This window comes from Canis lupus, chromosome 29, assembly GCF_003254725.2.
Source record: "Canis lupus dingo isolate Sandy chromosome 29, ASM325472v2, whole genome shotgun sequence".
Taxonomy (NCBI): Eukaryota; Metazoa; Chordata; class Mammalia; order Carnivora; family Canidae; genus Canis; species Canis lupus.
In genome coordinates this window covers 24,357,136-24,378,372 of record NC_064271.1, presented here as the reverse complement: position 1 = coordinate 24,378,372, position 21,237 = coordinate 24,357,136, and the positions used below count along the sequence as shown (strand labels likewise).

The following is a 21,237-nucleotide window of genomic DNA, read 5'->3' as shown; positions in this document are numbered from 1 at the left end:
TTGGTCTGGTATACTTTTCTACCAGTGGCTCTTTACCTCAGCTAAATATTTTAATCATATAGGGAGCAGTTTTAAATAATCTAGAGGGAAGGGCCAAAGTGAAACATATCAAATTGGAAATTCTAAGGTTGGAACACAGGAACTGGTATTGATTTTTCAAGCCCCCAGAATACCTACATGAGCATTCATCGTTGAGATTCTGATCTAGAATGAAACTAACCCACTGGGAAAATAACACTGATGAGCCCCCTAAAACAAAACATTAGCCTGAATTCACCATTTATAATATTCTATTCCCCAGGAAATAAGTATAATCTTCATTCCCATGCAAGCCATCATATCCCTTATTTCGGCACTTTTTTATTCATTTTATTCATATTTGTTGATTTTACATTCTTAATTCAAAAAATAATTATTATATTTATTGCAGGAGTTTTTATTGCGTATTTGATAATATTTGAGGGCCCAGTACATAAAAGGCATTGTGAGAAAATCAGTAATGAAAATTCCTCTCAAGAATTTATTGAATAGATAAAGAAAACACATACATGAAAAGAGTGCAAACATTTTCACAAAATAGAACTATATCACAAATTGGCATAAAATGCTATGAGAATTGAGATTGAGGTATATAATACTGAAGGTATTAGGGAGTTTTTGGAGGAAGTGGCTTTTAAGCAAGGCCATCAAGAATAGATAAACTTGCTGACATTATATGGATTAAAATAATCATGTTCTATATAGATCCTTACTTATAATAGCAAGGTATCTGCCATTTTGAATTGTACAGACAGCCGGAAATGTCCATGCTTCTCAACTTTCTGTAGTGGAAGTATCTAATAGTGATTTAGAAAAATCAATAGCTTTGGAAACTCTATAGCCAGCATCAGAAATTCTAAGTATTAAATGGGATGAATGAGTTTTTCCTTCTAACATGGAATATCATTTATGCTTTATTACAGTGTTATCAAACTAGAGCTTACTTTATTAAAGCAATACAAGAAAAAAATTCAGAATTAATAAAAAGTCTAAATTTTAAAAAATAGCCTTTAATTCACTTTCAATTGCTCAGTATATCAAAATACTTCATTACATGTTTCTAAGGAGTACTGTTTGGATAAAAAGATGCCTTTTGCAATTATTATATTATTTATCTGTAAATTTAAAGAAGAAAACAGTATTTGGAAAATGGTTGCTATTTTGAATGATCATCTATCCTGATCTTTTTTGCACTTCTTACTTTGTTTAAAAAATTATTTTTTATTCTTTTGTCATAGTGTGCAAAAAGGTTATCTTAATGGCTTTATATATGTTGGTTTTTAAGTATTTCTAAACACATTAGAAATACATAATTTCTTATATTTTTAGTGCTCATGGGGCTTATTCCTCACTTACCAAGAACTAAAATAAATCATATAACTGCTGAGGATGATGTTGTACAGAGAAGCTCCCTATATAAGCATAAGTGCAATCATCTTCTAAGTCATGTAAGAATTATGGAAGATCTTCCTTGGAAAGAATAGTGACCCATAGTCCATGTTAGATATTTGATTTTCTTATAAAGAGGTTTTTGAGGACCTTCAATTTATGTAATTTTACAAATAAATTGAGCAATAATATCTTAGTGAGTTTTAAGTGTATTTTCTTATTTATCTATTGAACAAACACCTAATAATCATCTACTATATGCAGGAGACTATATTAGGTTATGTTCACTATTTAGAAGAAGTTAATTCAAGATTGATAATTTTTTACAAAAAGAAAATTGGATCATCTGGTCATTTATGATTAACTGAGGCTAATATGTATGAATTGGGTCAGTAGGCAATAAAATACAGTTGGCTTAAGTTAAATCATTGATTATAGTGCTCTGAATGAAGCTAAAACACCATTTTCACTAGTTTACTTAAAATCAGCATAACCATTATATTTTACATTAAATTTTCATTCAATAAAATTACATTAAATTTATCTAAATCACAACTTAGAGAGTTAACAAACTGATGGAGATTGGCTACACTAACTTAATAAAAGAAACATGGTTTGAGACTTAATTGTTTTTAGAATAGCTACAGTTTTCTCAAGAAGGCCTAATAACCTTTTCAATCAGAATCCTATTGTCAGTTTCTTTTTCCTCTTTCCAAAGAAAAGAGCCCATCCCTAAATAAACATCTCTTACAGAAACCAGAATGCCATCTACTGGCAGCCGCCAAAATTTTAACTTTTAAACAACAACAAAAAAAAAGTATTCTTAATCAGTTTAAAAAATATATATTTTAATGAAGAAATGCCTACAGTTTGAAATAAACACCTATGTTAAATGTTTGTATGTTTAAAAGTTGAGATATTTTCTACATACAAACTGCATTTATTTCCATCATAGGAAAACCACTTTCATTGAGTCATGTAAATAACATAATTATCAAACACCTAATACCATCCCAACATTCTTAATAATTGGGAGAAGTAACACTCCCTCAAAGAAAAAAGATGCTCTGAGTGGGAAAATACTGTTTGATATTTCTAGATATTATTAGTCACATATTTACCTCTTACCTTAATATTTAGTTCCAAAGAATATTGATGGAAATTGTATATAGCATAGTATTGAGAACTTTATTGAAAACTGATTTTGTGATAAAAGACTCCAGTGAAGCCACAGTGAAATTCTCCCATACTTAGTTATAGAATTAATTGACTTAATCATATTTTTTGAGGTAAGGCTTTAAAAACATATTGTTACCAAATATATAATCATTATTTTTAAATAGATAAACTTAATATTGAATTTATACTGTGATGTCATAAATGTGTCTGTACCTATATCTATATATAGTGTATATATACATGCATATATACCAGATGTTTCATTCAATTGATTCTACAATAAAAGAAGGTAATGAACATGGAAAATCAACTTTAGATTTTAAAGTACCAATAAGCTCTTTCAAAAATAATCCATGCATCATTTTAATGGTTTACTACAAGCATATTCTTATCTTTTTTATTGTTCTTTCAAGTATAATTTTGCACACTTACAAGATTTAATTCCATGAGTAGAATTCACACAGAGATTATGAAAGCTTGGAGAATGGATGCATATCATAATCTGTCTCATAAAGCACCCAGTCCCCCTATATTTTGCAGAGGACTTGTTTCCTCAGTCACGAGTAGGAAGCTTGATAAGGAAAGCCCAAAGGCAGCAGTCAAGCCAGCCTAGGAATGTGCATAATTCATGCATAACAATGCATTTCAGGAAATCTTGAAATCTTGTCATGTCTTTTTCACTTAAAGTACGAGAGGAGTACTTAAAAAGTAAGTCCTATCAGTCCAGAAAGGCATTTTTAAAAGGCCATTATAAACGAAGTTCTCAGAACTCTGGCTCCAGCGAAGACATAAAGGTTAAAAATTGCCCAGGCAGCCCCTACTCTATGATCATCTTATTTTAAATGCAGATTGTCAGCAACTTTGAACTATGCATGTTCATGAAAAAGTTTAGAGAAATGAAAAGATATGGTAGTAAGAACAAGAGCATTTTCTTGCACAGAAATTTGAGAGCATAACATACTGTATAAGCCAGCCTTGGGATTGTGATGATTCTTATACAAGACAAAGAAGATAGTATTATTAATACATTACTTTATTGCCCACATACATTAATATTGTGTATGTTTTTAATTTAAATATAAGAATTCCCAGAGAACGTATTCTTTAGTGACATACTCAAATTTTGAATGATCTATATAAAACTCTTTTATAAGAAAGTTTTATAAGCCGCTTTTAAAATTGTAAAAAAGATCCTGAAAATTAATCCATGAAGAAAATTCAAATTAACTTATGCATGTACACAGATACATGTATCACCTGTATTGCTTAAACAAAAACAAATTATAAAGAAACTAGACTATCTTGCCTTTGTAAGAGACACTGCACTGCTTTAGATCACTGAACAATTTTTAAAATGAATTAAAATGTTACATATCATCTGCTCTCCTCTCCATCCTGAAAAAATTTTGAGGTAGCCGACTGTTTTGAAATAAATTTCCCTGCAGTTGCTATAGTGATGATAATAAAGTTCTTGCTTCTATTTGTGTGACAGAGGTTCCTAGCAGAACACTTGAAAAGGTAAGCTAATCAAAATGAAGACACTGTTAGTTCTCCTCTTCAAGGCAGCCTTCTTAAAGATGATTCACAATTACAAGACTCAACCATTGTCAACAATTTTATTGTATGTACATTATCATAATCTTTCTCAACGTAGCCCTAAAAAATTATACAGCAGAGATGAGTCCTCCTTTTTTTTTATTATTATAGGTCAAAGTCATTGGACAAAGGATATGTAAGTTAATTTTGGATATTTTTGTATGAAAATTAATGATTGAATCAAAGATACTGGTCCATTAACAATTTTTGTCCATTACAAAGCTTTATTTTTCTAACAATACAATGATTGTATGATATTTTGCTTCAATAGTATACGTTGTTCAAGTCTCATTTCATCTCAGTGTTGATGCAAACCAAAGAGCTCAAAAGCAGACAGCTACTTGTCAGACTGGATGAATCATCAAAGATGTGTCATGGATAAAGCAGCATGGCTTAGATACATGTCCTACTGCATCGATGTAAAAGTCTAATAATATTTACCTTAAAACATTTGAGAAATTTAAATAGCTTTAAAAATTATTGGTTCAGAGAGAAAATATGCAAAAGAGCTCATATGAGTATAGAAGGTATTTTATGTCTTTTTGATAAATAAGCAGAAATATTTATCCTGACTCCCAAAACCCAAATAGTTAAAAATAGCAATCACAGTTCAAGGAAGTATTTTATTAAAATACTCACCATACTTCCTAATCATGGCAACATTAAAAAGATGCATAACTCTTGTGCATTAACTAGGACCTGTAGGTATTTTATTCATAAGCATGCATTCTCTTTTATATTTTCACTAACCTTTAGGAATGGTTCTCTTGCTTACAAATAAACCATATTCTAAATGGTTTATATTCATTTTCTTCATTTTCTACTACAATGTGACAATTTATCTCAAATTTAGTGACCTGAATAACAGCCTTTTGTTAATGAATCCAGGTGCAGAGTGATGGGCTCAGAAATCACCCATTGGTCCTGGTCAGAATTCACCCATTCTAAGGGTGAAATCAAAATGTTAGCCAGTCTGATTTTTCATCTGGAGTCTTCCAGGGGATCTCTTTCAGTATCAGTGTAGGGGAAGAATTCAACTTCTTGTCCTTGTAGTACTAAAGAACATGTTTCCTTGTGGACTATTATTATTTGGGGGTCCACTCTGCCCATAGAAGCTGTTTGCATTCCTTATCTTATGGCTCTCTATAACTTCACAACCAGAATTGGAGAATCTCTCTCATATAAAATCCTTCTCACACTCTGAATCTCTGACTTTTGAAAAAGCACAGTCCTTTTTAAGGGCTCAGCTGATTAGGTCAGGCTCACCTCAGATAATCTCTCTTTTTTTTAAAGTCAACTGTGGCATATAAATTAACCTAATTATGGGAATAATTAGATTATGGTATTCACAGTCCTGGGGTGTACATACTAGAGGATGGATATATATGGGGCCATCCTATAATTTTTCTATCATGTGATACGAATGTATTTGGTTATTCCATGAAACAGAGGGGATTTTTCATCTATTTTCATCTTAATAGACTCGAGATAAAACACACATAATATGTGCTAAGAAATTGACTTTAAAAATCATTTGTAAGTTCTTTCCAAGATAAAAGATAAGTACACTGATATGGGGCATTATTAGTATTCACACAGCATTATGTAAAGGGTAGGTGGTAATTAGAGCTCTCTCTTCCTTTTCAAAATTTCCAATAATAGAAGATGATAATCATAACCCAGAATCAAATTCACCGAAAGGCAACTTAAGTATTTTACAAAAGCTCAGTGGTCAAAAATTCTAACCCTAGTTCATTTTCCTAACATTTTTTCTTTACTAGCAGATATTTGATCAGAGATTATCTAAATAGCTACACCTATATATATTTATAAAAATTCAAATGAAATTTCTGTAAATATCAGAGAACACCTAAACTGAGAAAATTAATTTCGTTGTTTACACAAATGTCCTATTACATTTACTGGTGACTTTAAACCACGTGACAAACACAGTCTAAGTGATCTTAGTGATGAAAACAATTGTATGTGAATTTCTGATGATAAGGTTAATAATTTATTTTACTATGGACATTTTAAAACTGAAATTTAAATTTAAATTTAAAACAGTATTTTCCAAAGTAGTATATGCTTATAGGTCAGCAATGTAAAGCCATAACCTGACCAATGACATTCAGGTCATGAGCAAACATATGGTCTGCCACAGTGACTCAATTAACCATCCATCAATGTAATTGCATAATACATCAGAAGAGGTAGTCTCCCACCATTGACGGTCAGCATTTGTATTAAATTTAACAGTAAAAAGCATCACTTTGATGTAGTTTATTTGCCTATATCATGTGAAATCTTTTAAAATAATGTATTTGATATTGTATTTATATTATTTGTTCCTTGGAAGAAATTTTTGACAAACTTGAGTTTGGACTGCTGTTTAGGAATGATTCCTCTTATAATAAGCTGGTATAGGTGAAAAGCACAACTTACAAGACAAGTATAGGACTTTAATCAATTCTAATCATATTAATATTGTAATAAGAAGATAGGCCATTTACACATTGTGCAAATTGTGCATAAAGTTAACACAATACAAACTTCTAAGAAAATCCATGGCTAAACTGATTAATGAAACTTTCTAGACATTGAATCTTTCTAGAATACTACACATGATAAAATAATGGCAACTATTTATAAGTAATATTTTCTTTAAAAATATGTGTATAGAAATTAACCTGGAGTAGAAGCATGATAATAAAAGAGTTTGAAATTATAAGCAAATAAACAATGTATTGGGCTTATATTTCATAATTAAGATGATTTAGGAAATGCCACATTCCTATCTGACATCTTTCTCCTTAAGTTCACATCCTGAGGAATGGTTCCACCGATATTATGTGAATTTGCCCATAAGCCTTAGTGTAAAGGGGAAAAAAACTGGAAAGGATTTAAAGAGATCTTTTACTCAATTAGTAAATAGATACTATTTGCATTACCTTTGGTGAAGGGAATCATCTTGGCCAGAGCCCATTGATATATGATTCTTGCTATGGAAAAAAATTCATGTTGCTAGATTATTTTTCTATTTTTCCAGGATTTGAAATTCCTCTGGTATGATTCTATTTTTCTGACCTACAGTTGTTTAATATAAAATCTTACTAAATATCTGGTTTTCTTTATTTTTCCCTAACTGGCCTGCCATTTTAAAATAAAGTATGATATTTCACACAAGAAGTATAAAATGTTAGCGATATGTAAATTCTAACAAAACAAAAACTGTATATGGTTTCTAATTACCAGTTGTGTTAGGTATTAGTTTAAAAAAGGAAAAAAGATGATGGGTCAAGAAGAAGAAATGAACAAGGCTTCAAAAATTGTATTTGCCATAGAAACTAAACTACTGTGGCTGTCAGCACTGATGAAGATGGCTAAACTGTTTGAAAAAGAAACCAGACATTGCAATGCAAAGATAGTTTCCATTACTAAAATTAACTTGAAAAGTCAACATCTACACAGACTATTTACCCAGTTGGTCCCCAAAACGAACTATTCTCTATTTGGAAATTGTCAGCTCTTCCTATTCTTTAAATTTGCATTATCAACAAGCCTATATAGACTACTGATAATTCTTTAGGGTCAAATGTGCTCTATTTACCATATTTTTGAGATACATAGATTTAATTAAAAAATAATGTCCTTGTATACTTTGATGCTTCTGAAGAAACAAACGCTTTTTGCTGCAACTTCACTTCTTCAACAGAAAGTCATGAGGCTGCTGAGATTACTCTTTACATCAAAATCTTTGTCACGTTGTATATGTCATACTATCCAAGAGCAGTCTCTATGAAGTTTCCCTATACAAAAGATAGCCGGCAGGTTCAGTGTCAATGCCAAAGCCATTCAAAGACATTTAACTGGTAAATTTCCACTTTAAAATTGTGAACTGAAACTGGCTTGTTTTTACCATTATGGATTAGTTTGCAGGCAACCTTGGTCCATTCAATTGCACTAAAACAATGAAATCCTTGTAAAATAGCGATGTCTGATGTTACTTCACACTTCCATCCAGTAAAGAAGGAAAGGCAAAGGTTAGATAAGGATTTCCATAATAAAATAAAATTTTTCTGTTATAAAAAATAGCTTTACATTTTATTTTGAACAGATGACTCCATTTTTTACTTGATTGAATACATGAAGGTCATAGCAGTTTAATGCTTGCAACCCCCTTTATTCTATCTCCATTTATTTATAGCTTCTCTCAGCTTTTACCTCTTTCTAATTTTGAGGCCAATGGTTTTTAACATGGGGATTGGGAAGGTGCTCTTCTTAGGATTTAAGGTAGGTAGGATCAAAATCAGAACTATAACAGAAGTCCACATTATCATTGTGGAGAAACTGAGGTGTCACGTCCAAATCAAGTTATCAGGTGAGAATAATTACCATGGAGAACTTCTGCTCTGTATGAAATTGTGCTACTTTAGGTTCAATATCATTGTTTATCAGAAAAATGCAGGTTGAATAAAGAATGAGTTACTAATAGAGTAACTATAAAATAAAAATTAAAGGGAACAATTCCAAGTGCTGACAAGGATGCAGAACAACTTGGACTGCCCTACGTTGTTGGGGAAAATGCAAAATGGTATAATCACTTTGGAAAAAATTTAGTAGTCTTATATTCATACAAAACCTGCCCGCACTTATTAATAGCAGCTTTATTTGTAATAGCACAAACTGGAAACAACCTGTCTCTCAGAGGAGGAATGGAAAAACAAAATGTGGTACATTCATATAAAGGGATATTACTTGACAGTGAAAAAGAACTGTTTAGTGAATCATGCAACAATGTGAGTGATCAAATGCATTAAGTGAAGGAAGTCAGTAGAAGGCTATAAATCCTACTATTCCTTTTATATGAGATTCCAAAAATGTCAAAACTATAAAAATGGAGGGCACAATATTAGTTACCAGGGGTTGAGAATGAAGGAAAGGTTTAAATCCAAGGAATAGCACCAGGGAGAGAGGATCAAATTTTATCATAGCTTGATTATAGTGGTGGTTATGAGTGTATGTGTTCATCAAAATTCATAGAACTGTTCACTTAATGGTGTGAATTTTTAATGCATGCAAGTTATAAAATTTGAATAATACATTCTTTGCAAATTTTAATTTTGAACAAGTAGGAGGGCTCGGTGATGGAAAAAGTATGGCTTTCTTCTTTAGAGCTGTAGAGCATTTAGGTGCAGGTACCAGAACATGATGACTGATGAAATTTCTTGGAAGCAGCAATTCTTGGAGGATAAAGGCTTGGTCAGGGAAAATACAACATAAGCCTGGAACATCCTGTTTTGACACAAATTTAAAAAGTGCTAAAAGAAGCTTGCCTGGGTGGTTCAGTCAGTTAAGCATCCGCCTTCAGCTCAGGTCATGATCCCAGGACCTTCGGATCAAACTCCATGGGCTCCCTGCTTGTCAGGGAGTCCCCTTTTTCCTCTCCCTCTCTATTTCCACCTTGTTCATTCCCTCTCTCTCTTTAGCTTGCTCTTTCTCAAATAAATAAATACATTCTTTAAGTAAATAAATAAATAAGATAGATGATAGATGATTGATAGATGATAGATAGATAGATAGATAGATAGATAGATAGATAGATAGAAGATAGATAGATAAATTGTGCTAAAAGAATGATGAGACATACCAAAAAGACATCAAAGTCACTTTGAAGGACTGTCCACTTACAAATTTGAGATCATTTGAACATTAAAATACATAACAATATTAATGGATTAGAACCCTTTGAATAAAATAATAATCTGAGAGACAGAAAGACAGGGAGGAAGGATGGAAGAAAGGAAGGAAGGAAGGAAGGAAGGAAGGAAGGAAGGAAGGAAGGAAGGAAGGAAGGGAGGAAAAAGGTTTTTCTTTACAACAAACACGATGCTAACAAGTACATTTAGTAGACATTATGAAATTAAAATTAGAAAATAATTATTAGGCAACTGTCATGATAAACATTAATAGATGCTAAGACTAGTGGGGTAAGACTTTATAAGTGGGATATTTAAAAAAAAAACTACCCAGAAAATACTTATTAATTACAAACAGGTAAAAAAAAAATAACTATACAATGAAAAAACTAAGCAGGCAAAACATTAATCAGGTGATTAAAGTTAGCATAACAATGAATGAGACAAATCAAAATCATATACTACCTGATAAAATGTAATAAAAGGAAGAGATCTCCTCTATAAGAAACTTGCCAGAGTATATAACATGAATTTAATATTAAGAAAAAAATCAGACAAATCTAAATTGTAGGACATTCTCCAAAGTAACTAGTTTATAATATTTAAATATATCAAGGTTATAAGTCAGAGAAAGACTGACTATTCTAGACTGAAGAAGACTGAAACAGCATGGCGCTATGTGGTCCTGGATTGGATCTTTTTGCTATAAAAAAATTATGGAGATAACTGGCAAAAAAAAAAATGGGTCCCCATATTGATAAAGTAATGCATCAGTATATGTATTGATGTATCAATATTACTATTGATATAGTAACATACCGGTATTTATTGCTCAATGTTGATTATTATGCTATAGTTATATAGGAGAATGTCTTTGTTCGCTAGAATGCTTATTTAAACATTTGGGGATAATAGAGTGTCATGTCAGCAAATTATTCTCAATTGATTAAAAAGTGTACTTTTCAAAAAGATTTATTTATTTATTTATTTATTTATTTATTTATTTATTTATTTATTTATGAGAGAGAGAGAGAGAGAGAGAGAATGCATGTATGCATGCAAGTGGGTGAAGGGGCAGAGGGAGAGAGAGAGAATCTCAAGCAGACTGCCTGCTGGCTGGATCTTGGGATGCTGAGATCATGACCTAGTGGAAACCAAGAGTCCAACTCTTAACTGACTGAGCCACCCATGTGTGCCTAAAAAGTGTATTTTTTTAACTAATTTTTCAAAAAATATGAGTTTTCAAGATAGCCTCTGTTGATTGGTTGTATGAATATGGGATTCTGATAAAGCATATGAAATGGTTTTCAGGATTGTCTTTTAATGGTGTAGATAAGGAAAGTAGTTTTCTACTAACTTACTATCCTTTATTGTTTGGGTTGCCTAATGAATATCAACTCTCTTATACTTCCAACTTGCACATTATGTGGACAGAATGGGTTCTTTCTCTCTTGACACTATAAAACCAGCCAAGGAGAGGAGATTAAATGAGTACAACATGGGCATGAAATAATGTGTTATCCACCAGGAGATTACACAAAGTTGTGCTGACCCTGTCTGCACAGAGGTGGCTGGCAAGAAACAGGTGAGGTGAACTATCAGAAGTGATATGAAAGAAGTGGTCAATGTGGTACACTCCTGGCATCATTCAGATCCTTCATGCCTTCCATATTTGGCTGATATCCTATTATATGAGAGCTTGAATTTTTGGCTAAGGGGGAGGAGGTACAAGGTCAGTTCTTCACAGGGTCAGTTCAGATGTTGGCTGGACACAAGCTGCAAAGTGGTAATGCAGAAGAGTTAGTGAAAAAGCTATAGTGGCCAGAGCTACTGAAGATATTTTGAGAATATTTATTGTTTACTACTGAAGGTTATGTCCTTACTCAGGAACCCAGTCTATACTCCTACTATCCAGGCTTGCCGCATAGCAACCCTTATCCAACAGAGACACTACTAACAACTTTGGGTTGATTTGATCATAAAGCTTATGTAGCAGGGAAGATTGTGCTTTCGACTGGACTATATTTGAAACTTGCAGCTTTCTAAGTCACCTAACAAATGGATTGGATCAGTAGTTGCCTTCAAAATGTCCTGTGCCTCTTTCTAGTAGTTATGAATTGCTAAAGAAATTAGAAAAAAAAACAAAAAACAAAAACAAAAAAGAAGGGGATGTATCAGGATGGATGCCTCATGTCTTTAAACACCCAAAATTTTCACATTTTTTCTGAAAGTTTAACATTCCACCCTCTCGTGCATGCCTTGTGGTTTCCTAGGGCTTCAAGCATACTTCCTAATCCTTGCTCACCTGGTGCAACTGAAATGATATTAAAATGTACTGTGAACCAGTATGACAGCATGGCATCTGCACAATGTCAAGACTGCTTCTCAGAGCCTTGGTAGAACTGGTCACTACATTAGTGAATGAAATTAAAGACAGATAAGACCAACAGGTTCTGAAGTGATAACACAAATGGTGTCTAAAACAAGCCAGTAGCAAATAACAGAATCTGGAGAATGCTGCGAATGTGTTTTCTGTTGCTGTCATCCACAAAATTTAGTTGCTTAAAACAACCTCCATTTATTATTTTCTATGGTCTTTGCTTAGGACCTCCCTTAGAGTGGTTCTACGTAGCTTTGTCTCTGTCACCTCGGCCCTTTAATCTACCCTCTGACTTTTCTTCCTTTTCATAAATAATGGCACATATTTGCAACTGAGTATCCTTCTCAACTTCCTTCCTTCTCATAGAATAGACTTTTTTTTTTTTAATTATTTCAACACTTTTAATGCAAGCTGGTAGTAGTTCCTCCAATATAGCTGTCTTTAAACGATGTGATTGTATGTGGTATAGATGGAGCCCCTTCATCTAGCTTTCTGAGGCAAAACTTTAACTCTTTTTGATGTCTCAGAAAGTGTCCTTCACTCTCAGCGTCAGCTTGATGTTTACTGCGAGGTCATGTGTAACTAACTAGCAGCACTCAGACGTTGATTGTGACCTGAGCTGATTTCTAATTTTGAAAATCTTCTGCTGGGAAACCCCAGGGGTAGGAAACAATTTTGTTTTTTAACACAGCAAATCATATCTCTGTTATGTTTCCTCTACATTTTGCTTAAATTCTGAAATGCTATTTTTTTAGCTCATCTAACTTCTTTCATATTTTATGATAGGAAAATAAATATGTCTATTTGACACTTCAATATTATTTCTAGAAATCTCAGAGGCACTAATACTTTTTTGATGTTGCTGCAGATGACAATCTTACTAATTATCCTGTGGTACAAGACTACAGTCCTCTTTACTCCAGTGTCTGATAGAAATTTCCCTTATGCTCTTTAGGACTTCACCTGTTAGCTGGCCCCTAGGCATATGCCATAGAATTTACTATTTTGTTATAATAGAACCTTACTCTGGGTACAAATCTTGGTTTCAAATTATCTGTTACTGTCTAAGAAACCACCTTAAAATCTAATGGTTTAAAACATTAAGTATTTATTTGTTCATGATCCTTCAATATTGACTGAGTATGATTGGAATTGCTTGGCAGTGTCCCACACATAGTATCTACTGGGGGCTGGATGCCCATGAGAACATCTTTTTTTTTTTCACATCTCTGGTATCAGCTAGGATAGTTGAAAGAACTAGAACCAGGCTGAGTCTCCCTTTCTACCTCTCTCCATATTTTCATCTCCTTCTCCTTCTTCTTCCTGTTTCTCATTTTCAAATGATCCCTGTATTCTACAGAAAAAAAAAATTTTTGAAGGTCTTCCAAATTTAGAGTGGACAGAGCTCCATTTCCCTACATCAACCATCCATCACTGGACACATGAGGCACTTTTTTTAACTCTATTACACATGCTCATTTGTCTATCAATGGGTTCTCTTCACTCAGAATGAAGAAATTCTACTAATTTCTAAAATCTCGACTAATCATCAGTTCCTTATTTTTTTCAACAACCCATACCTTACGCTCTCTTCTTACAGCTAAGGTTACAATATATTCTGGTTTGCTTGAAACAATCCTTGTCTACTCCTATTGGTTCAATGCAAGTATTAATAGCTTACTTTTCACTATTGAAAGTATCCTGTTTTAGAGCTAATACCCTTCTACAATTAATCAAGAGACTTCACTACTAATATATTTTAAAGAATATGTATAAGATGTATGTTTTTTCTGTTACAATGTGAACATTTGGAATACTTGCTTTATTAGTATTTATGTCTTTGGAGGCCTTTTACAATGTCAAGGCTAAAAGTGTTTCTACAGTAAACCAGAGTTTAAGAATATACAGAGTAATTAAAACCATTTCCATATTCAGTATAACTGATAATGGTAATTCCCTTGCAACTGATAACTGTATATTTGAGGCCAACCAACTCACCAGAAACAAATCATTGAATGCCAAAATTTAGTGTGAATTGGTCTTTCACTAAATTGGACATTTATCAATTTGCTTTTAGGCAAATTGGCATCCTATGAATTGATTCTTGGTAAATTTCCTAATGCTTTCTGTGTTTAATGGCCTCAAAGAGTCAACCTGTATAATTGAAGCAGTTGATTTGGGGTGGTTTGCTTTGTAGGGAGAGCAAATTAATCTGCATAAAATTGACTCCTTTATAGTTATTTTTGTCAGGAAATAATAATTACTTTTTATTTTCTTCAGTGTTTTAGATTGAAAAAACCTGGTCAGCTTAATTAATCCTATCTTTAAAAAGGAAAGGGGAAAAAAAACCACTTTATCTTAATACCAAACCATTTTGAAAGTCATCCAGGATTTTGAGAAAGCCTACTAGGTATGTGAGCATTATACTTTGCTCCTGCCCCCACTTCTATTCAAAGCATTTCTTTTCATGTGTTAATTCAATAGAAAAGAGACTGGGCTTCAAGTCTGTCTCTCTAGTATGTACTACATACTGGGAATGTGATAAATGTATTTATTCATTTTAACCAAATTCTACCACAACAAAACAATTTAGAGGCCCCATGGAGTCCATTATAATGGGATTTTACCTGTACTTTGATTGAATTAAAGAATCCTATATAGAAATCAGCTATTTAAACATCATCCACTAGGACCTGAATCACAACGTTTTTCTCTGAAGGAGCACATTATTTACCATAGTTTTGGACAGAGGCTAATTAATCCACATTTTGGATGGTACCACTGCTGGCTTCTGACAATGTGCTCTGCATCCCACCACTCACATAATGCTCTCCATAGAAAGCCTGCATGAAATTTTCTAAGCAGGAATCTACATGAATTTCTTGGAAATAACTCAGACTTTTCATTATGCCTCTGGTGTTTATAGGAGGATTATTTTGTTCACATTAAATAATATCATTTATTTAAAATCAGAAAATTGTTTACACAATTTTATCTTATCCATTTACCTTTCTCCCCAAAATGTGTTTTAATATAGATGGTAAATACAGTATGATTACTTTATATAGTCATAACATCAACCGAAATAGGATATAATGACAAGCAATAATCACCATAAAGCCATCTCATTATGATTATTTTAGCATTTGATAGAGGTTTTGCCTAAGGCAAAGCCAGGAGCTTCATTTATTTCAAAGAGATAAAAACAAGGAAATATGCACATTTGGCATTAAATATTATTATGCAATCAAGGTCTATGAAAGGTGGAGAGGAAATTTATATTCACATGTACATTCTTTCTGACCTTTGAGACTTCCTAGTGACCACAGGGACACTGTCATCCTAGCTATTCTGCAAGTGTAACTGCAGCCCAGTCTGAAGAGCCAAGGAGGATTGTACACATCTTTGTAATAACATCAGATTTCCATGTGACAAGACATTTGCTATTATATGTTATTTTTTTAATTGCAAAGCTGATGAGTTTAAGTCAACATATTTCTTGCCTGCTCCTTCTGCTTGTCAGCTGTAGCTGGATTGATAAAATGCAAATGAACAAATCATTAACGAGTACTGGTTATGAATCTCTCAGGCAGTTCAGGACCCTATCAAATCCTGCACCTATTACTTTGTGTGATTGATGTACTATTGTAAGTGATTGTTCCTGATCTTATTAAATCTTATTGATTTTTTCCCAGTTTCTATTTTATGCAGGGCCAGGCTTGGACTATTATGAATGTTGCTGAACACTGTTAATCAAGCTTACACAGCTATTTTGATGGCAAACAATTAGAACTCTGCAGCTCTACCTTGCAATTAGCTTCAGGGATATGGACCTCAGCACCATAATAATGAAAGAGACCTCCTTCAAGCACGGTAATGAGATTTACAATTATGACCCCAAATAACCTCTGAAAAGAACCAATCTGCAAATTTAGATGTGTTTATCAATAATTTCTCCATATTTATGAAAATGAATTTGAGAATTTTTCTCAAAAATATTTCCTAGCAGAATATTCTTCTGTAATATTCTTTGATAAAGTATCACAAACAAAGCTTAAACGGTTTTAATTATATAAAATTGCTGTTTTAAATACCTTGTATGGGATAGCTGACTTACACCTGCATATGCAGATAAAAAATAATTATTCAAATAATTTCTCAAATAATTGCATGGAATTCATATTTTCCAAATATGACAATAGAACTTGTTAAATGGAATTTAGAATATAAGTATCATTTGTTTTACTTTATTTATTTAACATATTTATTAAGCATCTACTATGTGAAGAGCCCTGCAGTTGAATCTATGCATCATACAAAGGTAATTGAACATGATCTCCTTCTAGACTGCTCTCATATAATATTACACATGTTTAAATTAATATGACAAAAGTATCCACATCAGTGTAATTGCATTTGAATATTTTGGAGAAAATCTCATGGATACATTCTGTTCTAAGCCTTTACATCCCTTAGATACAAATTCTTTTTTACTCCTCATTCCTAGCAAGACACATCATTTCCTTCTTTATTTAGAATGTAGTATCTGGTGAGATTTTTCTTCTTCACATCTTTTCCCTCTTGTCACTTAGGAAGATATGCTATTTCTTCAGCAATGATTTTACTCTCACTCCCTCTCTACTTCTTATTTGCCATTAGTTTTATGTTTCTAGTTTATACTCATTCTCTTTCCACTGTTCCTTTTTTCTTTGAAACACATGGGTTCCCCCTCCCTAGAGAAAACAACTAATTAACAAACTATCCCAACTTATATTTGATGCTGATGTTACATAACTCTACATTTTCTTTCACCTTTCTTTCAAAATTCTGCATCTAGTGTTTGATGACTGTGGTCTCCACTGTAAGGCATATGGCATTTTGAAGAACAGCTCTGTTGGCAAAGGCTAAAAATAAACCATTAAACTTCCAGAGTGTTTAATAGCAAGAAACATGTTAAGATAGACCTCTCCCATCCTGAAGCTTCACTATATGTCAGACATGGGGTGAGGTTGATACAAGGTCAGAGCTGTGATAAGAGTCAGGGATATTAGTTGTCTACAATTACTAACCCGTACCCCATTATAGGCTGGCCTGCATGTCTCCTGGCTAAACAAACAGCCATTCTGATTTCACTTTATTTTTCTTAGGTACCTTGCCATTAGAAGTAGAAAGAGCAAGATAGTAGTTTTAAGGTCAGAAAATAGCAAATTTGGAGTCCTGTTTAAAATCACATATGAGTTATGTAACATTAGAAAAATTACCTCAAATCTTCTGAGCCTCAGTTTCCTCATTTGATATTTAGAGCCATTGTCAAGGATTAGAAATTATGTATTATAATAATGTCCTGCTCTGCACATGATCATAAATTGCCTCCCTTCCTTATGCCATCTTCCCAGAGAATACGTCTCTACTAGCCCAACTTTAAGAGAAGTAGGCTTCATAACCACTACTCATCTACCCATTGTCCATGCTAATTAGATCGGGAAAGACATGTGACCCCAGCCTGAGCCAAAGAGAAATTCTCTGTTTTTTGCTTCTGTCTCTTTCTGTCTCTCTCAGTCATTCTCACTCTCTCTCTCACTCTCTCAATCTCTATCTTTCCCATTTTAACTAACACAAGAAGTTTATCATCAGTTAAGAGTGACATTCTATACTATAAAATTAAAGTCATAGTCTTCATCAATGCAAGACAAAGCTAAATGCAAGTTGAAATTATAGGGAACCATCTGCACAGCCTGCAGGTGCACAGCAGAAAATGGTGCAGATGTGTTTACAAAAATAGGGTAAGATACCCACGAGTGCAAAGTGATGAAGAGGCAAAGATAAAGCAGGGTGGGGAAGAGAAAGAGAGAGAGAGACTGATGTAGCACACTAGCTCATCCAGACAAGCCCTGTCCTGGTTCTTGATGTTCTCCAACTACTATAAAATCTGCCTGTGTTTTAGGGGGATCAAACTTTATAATCTTAACTCTCCTTACATTTTTGTTGTTGTTGTTGTTTGTTTTATTGAGCTAATCTTAGTCAATCTATGTTCGATATATTGCAAGTGCTGCTATTTATTTGTTCGAGTTGGAGAAGGGGGTGTTCATGATGCCCTAGTCCAGGCTTAGAGAGCAATAGTGAAGAAACCAGATAAAAACACTGCCTTTTGAATCTTCACTTGAATTTCCTCTTTTTATTTTTTTATTTAAGATTTTATTTATTTATTCATGATAGTCACAGAGAGAGAGAGAGAGAGAGAGAAGCGGAGCGAGAAGCAGGCTCCATGCACCGGGAGCCCGACGTGGGATTCGATCCCGGGTCTCCAGTATGGGACCCTGGGCCAAAGGCAGGCACCAAACCGCTGTGCCACCCAGGGATCCCTCTTTTATAAGTCTTCTTCTCGCAAAACCTTGGAGTAATTTGCATCACTTACTATTTTAAATTCCTTATCCAGTTCACCAAAGAATCTTGGTAATTCTAACTTACAGGTATTACCTATTCTTTCCACTGACTCTGCCCTGGACCAGTGCCTGGTGAGAGCATACACCTACTGCCCAGGCCTCCTTTTTTTTTTTTTTTTTTAAGATTTTAATTATTTATTTATGAGAGACATAGAGAGAGAGAGACAGACAGAGACAGAGACAGAGACAGAGACAGAGACAGAGACAGAGAAGCAGGCTCCACACAGGGAGCCCGATGTGGAATCTGATCCCGGGACTCCAGGATCACGCCCTGGGCTGAAGGCAGGCACTAAACCTCTGAGCCGCCCAGGGATTCCCCAGGCCTCCTTATCTCCTCCGTCACACACCTTTCCAGACTGTCCCACAAAGTTACAGACAAATCATAGTACCAAACTTGGACTGTGTTATTTCCCTGTTTTTAAAAAACTGATGACTAAGTGTTCTTACCATAGTAAAGTTTAAAAGAAATTGATGACATTTTACTTAGCCATAAATCCAAACTCCTTTAGCCATATATTAAAAGCTCACTAACGTCAACCAATTTTTCCTGCTAGATTTTCTACCAACTTCTAAATCAATTTTTCTACATTATTAATACTATATATAATTTTATACTTGCGTCTCTTGCTTGTGCTTATATTCTATTACTTTTTTAGAGTGAAGTACTTTTCTGAACGTTTACTTCTGGAAATGTTTAGACTCTACAATAATACTTTCTGGGTTTAAATCTTGGCCTTCTCCTTTTTTCTGTTGTGTAACATTAAGGGAGGCATTTAGCCAACCTACGCCCTGATTGTTTTATCTACTTAAAATAGTACTATCTCATAAAATTTTTCACTTGATTTTTTTTAGGATTGTGGTAGACAGCCTCTAATGGGCTGCAGAGATCCTTGGCTTTCTGGTTTTCACACACTTTGTAATGCCATGCCTTTGATTATGGGACAAACTTCTTTTTATTTTTTTTAATAAAATAAAAATTTTATGTATTTATTTATTTGAGAGAGACAGAGACAGAGAGAGCAAGCATGATCAGGGAGGAGGGCTGGTGGGGAGGCAGAAGCAGATTTCCTGTTGAGCAGGGAGGTAGACACAGGACTCAATCTCAGGACCCTGAGATCATGACCTGAGCTGAAGGCAGATGCTTAGCCAGCTGAGCCACCCAGGGGCCACCCTCGGACCAAACTTCTTGACTTGATTCTAATGTATAAAATGTGGCTAAAGTGGTGGATGTCACATGTGGCTTCCATCTTGGGTGCTCTCTCTTGTTCTTCAGAATGTTCACCTTGGAGAAAGACAGCTGTCATGTTGTGAGGTAGCCCTATAGAGATGCCCACTTGAGTGAACTTATAAGATCTGCTAAGGCCTGCTAACAACCAAGTGAGTTTGGAAGTATGTACTTTAGTCCCCATTGATCCTTAAAATTACTGCTATATTGACTGAATGACAGCTTAACTGCAACCTGAGGAAACATCTGGACCCAGAGGCCCCAGTTAAGCAGCACCTGGATTCCTGCCCACAGAAATTGTGAGATAATAAATGTTTGTAGTTTTAAGCTGTTAACTTGGAGCATACTTTAATATCCAGTATAGATAACTAAAAGAAGAATTAAATAAGATAATGGTAATTCATGTAAAGAGCTTAAATGCCAAAAAAAAAAAAATATATATATATATATATTAACCACTAATTGTATTGCTAATACTATGGGCTACATTCACATTTCTCTCTTCTGAATTTTTTGGGATCGATACATTACTATGTATAGCAATCTTACGTTATAATTTTGGACTCTTAGATTATTAAATAAATTATATAGATAGATAGATAGATAGATATAGATATATAGATATGTGTGTGTGTGTGTGTGTGTGTGTCTGTGTGTGTTATTATAATATATATATACACCAACTCTGGAATATCAAAATTGTGTTTCCATCCCTAATACTTCCAAGCATTGCTGTCACCAAATTTCATCAGCCAACTATCTGCTATGGCCTGTCAAACAGAATCCACGTGCATGATCTGGATTTTGGTATGTACTTGAGAATTTCCTGGGCCAATTCCTAGGGGGTGAAGCTTATGGAATTGACAGTGTAGTTTCTCGTGGAGAGGGACTTTGGGGGGGCCTTCATGACTACCAGGTGGTTCTGCAGAAGTCACCAGTGTACATCATCAGGGGACTTGCACTGAGTTCTAGGTTGCACAAAATTTGCCATGGAATTTAGGAATTTAAAGAAACTATATATATATATATATATATATATATATATATACACACACACACTATATATATATGCATTTTACATATACAGATATGTATATGAATTTAAAGGAATTTAAAGAAACTATATATATATATACATACAATATATATACATTTTACATATACAGATATGGAAATATATTTGCATATGCATGTTCACATATCTGTATCCATATCTATATAGGCATTATATATATTTATATATATATAATATAGATAACTATATTTATCACACATCTATATGGATAT

At 33.7% G+C, this 21,237-nt stretch overlaps 1 long non-coding RNA gene across 4 annotated transcripts in view; it reads left to right on the top strand.

Annotated features, from left to right (window-relative positions):
• Positions 1–4,127: 4,127 nt before the first annotated feature.
• The window catches only part of LOC112678410 (uncharacterized), a 28,042-nt gene continuing 10,932 nt past the window's right edge, over positions 4,128–21,237 (top strand). The window contains exons 1-6 of one of the 4 annotated variants that reach the window (XR_003147553.2): positions 4,129–4,228; positions 4,315–4,339; positions 14,563–14,692; positions 15,978–16,155; positions 19,999–20,102; positions 20,678–20,757. This is a non-coding gene — a long non-coding RNA (uncharacterized LOC112678410). Of the gene's footprint in view, positions 4,229–4,314; positions 4,340–14,562; positions 14,693–15,977; positions 16,156–19,998; positions 20,103–20,677; positions 20,758–21,237 lie in introns of all 4 variants that reach the window. The other 3 variants (XR_003147556.2, XR_003147555.2, XR_003147554.2) reach the window with 3 other exon arrangements.